Here is an 8,605-nt window from a genome sequence, read left to right as displayed (position 1 = left end):
TGCTGATTTTCTTCTCAGTTCTCGCCATCCTATTCCATGCACACCACACATGCTGGTTTGGGGTTTAAAACATTATTAAAACCATAGCAGCCAGGTGTCTCATTTGACAGCAAGATGCTTTAGCCCAGAGGTGACCCCGAGGCCCCAGGAGCTGAAAACATGAGCTTGCCGAAGACAAAACCGGAGGACTTAATCCCTGAAGCCGGGGACTATAATTGGCTTTTAGCTTAGCACCTGCTTGTTGAAAGGCAGGTCCTTTTGAGGTGCCTCAGAAACTGGGCACCTGTTGTTGTTGTTAAAGAGGAGAGCGGGAGAGATTCCTAAATGAAGGATGGATGCAGCGTAGGTCAGAGTGACACAGGATGAGGTTGGATGTGATGTGCAAATCACACACATAACACACAAACCATTCTCCTGGTTCACTGTGAAGTATTCAGGTCATAAATGCATAAGATGAGTGACATCTTTTATTTCTTATATCGAGTTTTATCGTATTACAATTTGAATTCAATAGAATCCAAGTGGCAAATGTTCTTCACAGATATGCCCTGGACCTCCGGAACAAACTCACGGACTGCTAGTGGTCTCCAGCCCATCGTTTGGGAACCCCTGATTTGAGAACATTTGGAGGGCTTTAAAGGAAAAGGTAAAGGGACCCCTGACCATTAGGTCCAGTCACAGACGACTCTGGTGTTGCGGCGCACATCTCTCTTTACTGACCGAGGGAGCCGGCGTACAGCTTCCGGGTCATGTGGCCAGCATGACTAAGCCGCTTCTGGCAAACCAGACCAGCACATGGAAACGCCGTTTACCTTCCCGCCAGAGCGGTACCTATTTATCTACTTGCACTTTGATGTGCTTTCGAACTGCTAGGTTGGCAGGAGCAGGGACCGAGCACGGGCACTCACCCCGTCGTGGGGATTCAAACCGCTGACCTTCTGATCAGCAAACCCTAGGCTCTGTGGTTTAACCCACGGCGCCACCCGTGTCCCCCTTTGAGGGCTTTAGAGGAGGACAATTCTCAGCTGGAAGCAAATGCTGCAGCTGTGAAGCCACCACAAAGGCGGCCCTGTCTCGAACCACTCGGAGGAATGGGGCGTGCCTGTTTTCACTTAGAAGCACATTCTGCGGGTGTTTATATGCTCAGATTCTGCTTGCATGTTTCCCATAGGTATCTGGTTCATTACTATGATGACAGGTTGTGAACAAGATGGGTCTTGATCCAGCACGCTCTTTCAACGTTCTTAAGAAGTCTTCCATAGGTGCTATAAGCACAACAGAGACAAACCTTCTGGTTTTCATCCTATCTGTGCTGTATGTATTGATTGCCTCACCAACCTAAGACAAGAGCTGATTGCGCAATTGTCGAAAAGCGGGGGGGGGGGGGGAATTCAGTGAATCAAGAAGAAGCTTTGACTGTATTCCAAATGCAAAAATTCACCTGCGTTAATTTCGGGTTTAGATCTTTTTCTCTCTCCCTGCAAACCAAACCCAATTTGGCTTTCCTTTTTATACAAAATCTGAACCTCAAGAAAAATACAGCAGAATGCACATAACCTGTGATCGCTCGCCTCCTCTTTTTTTTACTTCTAAAACAGGAAATGCACACAGAGCCAGATTCAAGTTTTGTTCAGAAATCGCCTGACAGTTGCTAGGTTTTTTGAAGGAGGGGGAAGAGGGTGCGGGGAGGGGGGAGGTTATATAAAAAGTTTGCATACAAGCTGCCATTGCACTTTTATAAACACACACACACACACACACAAATAAATGCTGCAGGGCAATAACACTAGTAATGTTAAATGGACCAGGCACGAAAGACATTATTTCAGCTTTGATGACTGCAGCAAGCTGTTAAGGCTACTCTTGCCCATGACAATGACTGCAGATGCCGTTCTGTAACAGGCAGGCGGTATCAATATCTGATCACACTGAAAAGCCGCATTGAAAAAGAAACATCCTTGGGGCATTGATCAGGTTTTCTTCCTGCATTTATCTCTTCCCATTTTAGTAAATCACAACTCATTTGGTCCACAGTCAAGGTTCTCTAAAAAGGGTGTGTGTGTGTCAGGGATTGGACTGAGGAAGAATGGTGGGGACCGTCGCCCCTTTTCCTGAACCTTCCAGAGGAGGGCCGGATTTAGGTTTGATGCGGCCCTAAGCTACTGAAGGTAATGGGGCCCTTTATAGGTCCAGCTGTCCTTTGTCAACAACAAATTGTCGCTGTTTTTTGTGTTGAATATATGCTATATGGTAATTTATGGACTTAAGAGGTATCTAAAGCCATTTGCATGTAACAAAATATGTATTTTATCAAAGTACTTGTTGAACTTATCTAAAGGTATCTCAAGCCATTTGCACATGTTCCACATGCAACCAGTCCATGCAGAATGTAGGCACCCTATATATAGAAAGGAGCAAACCAGTGATATTTTAGGGAGCAGGCTAGCAGGCGGGGCCCATGACTTACATCATAGGAGCCGACACAACACAAAACACTGTTGCTGTATGTAGGTTTTATTTTATTTCTTTTTTATCTTATATTTTGGAAATGTGCATCCAGTTCCCCCCCTTTAATTTTTCTGGGGGCCCCCAAGAGAGTGGGGCCCTAAGCTATAGCTTGTTTAGCTTATACATAAATCCAGCACTGACTCAGTGTCTTTAGAAAGCATTCCTGACCCCCTTCTCAGGACCAGGTGAGCATTGAGAGTAGTGGAACAGAGAGCTCACAGGCAGAAAGCACAGATCAGCCAGCGCATTGATGATGTAGAATAGGGGGGGGTGGGACTTTACTCGGAGCAACACCATTATCTGAGAGTCGGTAACATCCGTCTCTCTCTGTTTTCCTTCTGTAACACACTGCCAGATCCACAGCTACGATTCTCTTCCTTCTGCCTAAGGCATCCCCACTAAAATGGCGCATGGAAGATAAAGGAAGGCAGTTGGTTACACAGACAATGGAGATTTAATGCCAGGTCTCACGAAGACAACTTTATGGAGTTCCCTCCATAATTCCAACCAGGCATCTCTCACAGGCAGCCTTCTGAGAGGTACAAATTAAACAGCTGGTTGTAATCATCAACTTTCGCAATATTTTGCCTACTGCCATAAGCGTTAAGTTTTTATGTTCGGCTGCATTCTAACGAGCTCTTCTTTTTCTTTCTCTTTAAATAAAAATGCGGTGCTTGGAATCCCTGCGGAGATTGGGTTTTATTTTTCCTCTACAGCAGTTGCTCGAAATCTTTTCAAAAATAAGAGCCAAAAACCATGTATGTCTCTGTGTTTGCATGTTAAGGGATGCAACCTTTGAACTGAGAAAGGTTCCCCACCCCTGACCTCTATTTAAACTTGTAGGGAGTGTTTGTCTGTTTGTTTGTTTTTAAATGGATAGTGTAATTTGTGAGTTTGGACCCATCATGCTGAAAACCTTGTGAAGCCACAGCAAAGCCAGCTTTTGGCCCTTCATCTTGACTGAAAATGGCGTCTTGCATCCTAACAGAGAGGCAGTTCCCAGAATTCATTGTGAAGAGGGGCTGGCTGTTCGGTTCAGGGGCGGCTAGGGGGCTGTTTAAACGACCCCCATGGGCCACGGGTTGCTGACCCCTGGTCTAGCTGCAACACTTTGTGCCAGCAGGAGCCTCCATACCAGGTCCAAGGGTAGCCACACATAGAGCCCATTGCAGTAATCAAGTGTTACGAAAAAGGAGCAATGCAGCAGCGAGCTCCAGGTGGCTGGAAAGCCAAACAGGATGTTGACGTATGGGACTGTACCGTGGGAACAAAGGAACAGTCTATTCATTGTACTGAGCACAGGATGTTAGCTCAGAGTGTCACCTGATCTGTACTGGAAGTACATGGGAGGAGTTTTTCTCTCTCTGCTGTTGGTGTTAAGAGAGTGCAGACACGTTTCTCTGTACTGCTGGAAGGACAGAAATAAAGGCATGTAAATACACTTCTGTCTGTCTCTCTCCCCTCCCTGGGGATGGCAGGGGAGGAGTGGTGTGTTCTTCTCACGTTGAGGAGGATCGCCGATTGAGATCTCGCCTTATCTTGCCGGGAGTCGCAGACGGGGAGGTCAACAAGGAACTCAAGCCGGGTGCCTGGAGAGTGGCAAATTCCTCTGACTAAGGCTTGATTCCGACAGTTCCCAGTGTAATAATAATAATAATAATAATAATAATAATAATAATAATAATAATAATTTTTTTTATTTATATCCCACCCTCCCCAGCCAAAGCCGGGCTCAGGGCAGCTAACAATAAAATAATACAACATTCTAAAATCATTTAATTATAAAATTAATTCAAATCAAATTGATGGCAACTATTGGGCTAGAGTTCTGTGAAGATTGCCAAAGGAGGGAGTCAGGCTGTGCCCTGGCCAAAGGCTTGGTGGAACAGCTCTGTCTTGCAGGCCCTGTGGAAAGATGTCAAGTCCCGCAGGGCCCTAGTCTCTTGTGGCAGAGCGTTCCACAGAGCGTTAAAACCTGTGTATGTATCGCCTGTCCAAGCTTGGATGCAGTTGGCATCTCAGCCACAGCAGGAAAAAGGCACTGGTAGCCACTGAAGAAGAAGAGGAGGAGGAGGAGGAGGGGTTTGTATTTGATATCCCGCTTTATCACTACCCTAAGGAGTCTCAAAGCGGCTAACATTCTCCTTTCCCTTCCTTCCCCACAACAAACACTCTGTGAGGTGAGTGAGGCTGAGAGACTTCAGAGAAGTGTGACTAGCCCAAGGTCACCCAGCAGCTGCATGTGGAGGAGCAGGGACGCGAACCCAGTTCACCAGATTACAGTGGTACCTCGAGTTAAGAACTTAATTTGTTCTGGAGGTCCATTCTTAACCTGAAACTGTTCTTAACCTGAAGCACCACTTTACCTGATGGGGCCTCCTGCTGCCGCCGAGCCGCCGGAGCACTGTTTCTGTTCTCATCCTGAAGCAAAGTTCTTTACCCGAGGTAATATTTCTGGGTTAGTGGAGTCTGTAACCTGAAGCGTCTGTAACCCGAGATACCACTGTACGAGTCTACCGCTCTTAACTACTACACCACACTGGCTCTCACTGAGTCTACCTGAGCCTCAAGCAACAAACTCCATACTTGTTCCAAGCATTCTCAAACTCCATACTGGGGGGGGGGGCTTCTTTTAGGAGGGGTAAATTGCACACTGTTGCTTATATTTCCATCAAGGGAGCCTCTGGGTGCCTTGGAATACTGTACAAGAGGCGCTGCTTTAAAAATCAAGGCAAACGATTCTGCAAAGCTATTTCAACAACCCGAGTCTGGGAACATAATGTTCATTCCTGGGCACAAACATTTTAAAAAGCCGTTTCTAGATTGTTCGAGTGAGAAGTGTTTTGTAGGGGAAAAGTCACCCTTTGTAATGTTTTGGAACGAGAAAGCCCAGGATGATGCAAGACCTTTTGCCCTGTTCTCTGTGTTATAGGGAAAGAAGGAACATAATTGGTTTGCATGCGCATGCTTGCGTGTGTCTGTGAGAGCGCATTTAAAGCAGGAATTATCCACTAGCAATGTGAGAACAAGATTTCCAGGAGAGACACCAGTCTCACTTCGCCAGCTAGCAAAGGCAGGGTGGTATGTCTAGAACGCAAAGCTTCCCTGAATTTGCTGGGACATATGGAAGATATGCTGATAACAGCCATTTCCAGATTTATTCATTCATTTATATGAAAATTATGCCCTTTGTTATGCTGGAAACGCAGTCAAATTTGGCAATCAGCTATAATCAAAAGGTGCAGGGAGGGAGGAAAAGGGAGGGAGTGTCTTGCTAGAGGAACTCTGTTCTTCAAAATCCTCCCTGCTGATAGAGACATGTCCGCCGATATTTTTGCCTGCAGGAACGCGAGTTGCGCCATGTCTCCTTTCAACGGTGCTGAATTTTCAAACCTTTGCAAGCATCATTTGGGGGCCTTGTTCCAGTTTTTGAACCTGGAGGCACATGAATGGACAACAGCTGCAAACTCAAATCAAACCAAGCAAGGGCTTAGTAAAGGCAGCTCTAAGAGCAGCCGTAATGTCCATTTTCCTGCATAGGGTTTCGATGTAACGATGCTCTGGTGCTCCTGTTAATATATACCATTAAAGGGCATAAAGTTCCAATTTGTGCTGTCAGATTGAACTTTGCATATTTACAACCGCAGGGAGTTGCTCTGCTTCCGAGTATGTATTTCATCTGCCCGAGGTATCAGCTAGATGGAAGCTATATGCAATTTTATCTCTTGAATATTTTCTAAGTCCCTTTAAAGGTGTCTTATTATTAATGGTGCAGCCAAGCTTAGCAATTCGGCGACTCAGAATGTGGACCTCAGTGACATGGAATCGTAAGTTAAGATACAAGGCAAGTACTATGACTTCCAAAGTTATTCTCTGGCTCAGATTCTCAAACTGAGCCAGGGGAAAACTCAGCTCCTCTCGTCCGTCTGCCTGCCCACTTGCCAACACCATACCTGCACACCCCATCTCTTTCACCTTATTGCTGCTCCATTCTATCACCCTCCCCAGCAATTTTTGGGAAATGGACCCTTCTGGACAGCACCAATATGCCCACTCCTCTGACCCATGTTAAGAACTGAGACCTCTTGGGCAAAACCTGCCGTGGTATTTTAGCATTGCCAAGGTAAAGGGTAAAGGGACCCCTGACCATTAGGTCCAGTCGTGGCCAACTCTGGGGTTGTGGCGCTCATCTCGCTTTACTGGCCGAGGGAGCCGGTGTACAGCTTCCGGGTTATGTGGCCAGCATGACTAAGCCGCTTCTGGCGAAGCAGAGCAGCGCACGGAAACGCCGTTTACCTTCCCGCTGGAGCGGTACCTATTTATCTATTTGCACTTTGATGTGCTTTCGAACTGCTAGGTTGGCAGGAGCAGGGACCGAGCAACGGGAGCTCACCCCGTCGCGGGGATTCGAACCGCCGACCTTCTGATCCGCAAGTCCTAGGCTGTGTGGTTTAACCCACAGCGCCACCTGCGTCCCATAGCGTTGCCAAACATACCCCCAAACATAGCAGGATGAACTCTGCAGCGCCAAAGAATATCACAGCCGTAAGGAGGGAGAGAGGAATCCATTTCAATTGCCTCCAATTTCTCCTTTTTCCAATCTTAGGTTCAGCTATCTGCCTTTCCACACCGTTTTGGAAAATACACCAGCATTTTCATGCAACTTAGCATAATATGGACATATCTGTATGCAGTTTTGACTAATTATTTTAATTAATCATTATATTGTGGTTTTTTAAATTTAAAAATGGTTTATTTGCCGCAGTATATATTTCAAACAATCTCATATTCTTAAAAACCATAAAATAACACATGTTATTTTCAATCTCATTAAAAGGAAGGAATACATTATGTCTGCAACAATATGAAAGGTTAAAATGCAAGTATTACTATGTTACCCACCCCAAACACCCCCATGTTCCTCATTACCTGTGTATTCAATAAAATTGCCCCATACTGCATAGACGTTATCGTTTTTCTTTTGGCACCTTGCTACCTGCTGTTTCCGTGTTAGCTTTTCCAACAAAGCTGTTGATAATTTTATTGTTTTATCTTCTTTAGAAACTGATTGGAAGGGTCCCTCCTCAATCATGTGGTGTATAAAATCATCATCATCATCATCATCTTAATAAAAATGCATGTTTGTACACATTATTTGGCTAGAGAACTGCGCTGCAACATTAGGAGAAGTGTCCACCTATTAAATAAATAAAGATACAAGGACACATGTATTTTAGGTTAATGGACTAAATAAGGCCACAACTTTATTGGTTACAGCATGTGAGTGGTATTGGCTTAGGCATTGGATCAAGCAATCTAATATATGACTCCACCCCGCTCAACGGGGAGTCATCCGAAGGTTAACAACCAATGGGAGGAGCTTGTTGATGCAAATACAGCTGGAAGCTTCCCCTGATGTCACCGGGGGTCGTGCCATGGCCCTAGCCACCAGCAGGGCATCGGACAGGATCCACCACCAATGGATTCCTTCAGCGGAATACCCAACAAGGGGAGAGGTATGTGATGGCCACAACCTGCCCTCCAGCACACAACACATATTCCATTGCCTAACCGCCAATACCTGAAAAGTGGTGACGATTTGCTATGAGGGACGCGGGTGGCATTGTGGGTTAAACCACAGAGCCTAGGACTTGCCGATCAGAAGGTCGGCGGTTCGAATCCCCGCAATGGGGTGAGCTCCCGTTGCTCGGTCCCTGCTCCTGCCAACCTAGCAGTTCGAAAGCACATCAAAGTGCAAGTAGATAAATAGGTACCACTCTGGCGGGAAGGTAAACGCCGTTTCCGTGAGCTGCTCTGGTTCACTAGAAGCGGCTTTGTCATGCTGGCCACATGACCCGGAAGCTGTACGCTGGCCAATAAATGAGATGAGTGCCGCAACCCCAGAGTCAGCCACGACTGGACCTAATGGCCAGGGGTCCCTTTACCTTTACTTTAGGCGAAAAACCAAGAGGCTGGTGCCAATTTGCCAAATGGATAAAAATTCCTACCAGGCCCCCTGGTCAACCAAGGCAACCAACCAAGGTCCATAGCAAGGTCAGAAGCATAAATATATCCTAAAGGGAGGGTGGGCAGGTGA

Source organism: Podarcis raffonei, chromosome 12, assembly GCF_027172205.1.
Source record: "Podarcis raffonei isolate rPodRaf1 chromosome 12, rPodRaf1.pri, whole genome shotgun sequence".
Lineage (NCBI taxonomy): Eukaryota > Metazoa > Chordata > Lepidosauria > Squamata > Lacertidae > Podarcis > Podarcis raffonei.
Note: the sequence above shows the minus strand (reverse complement) of the source record.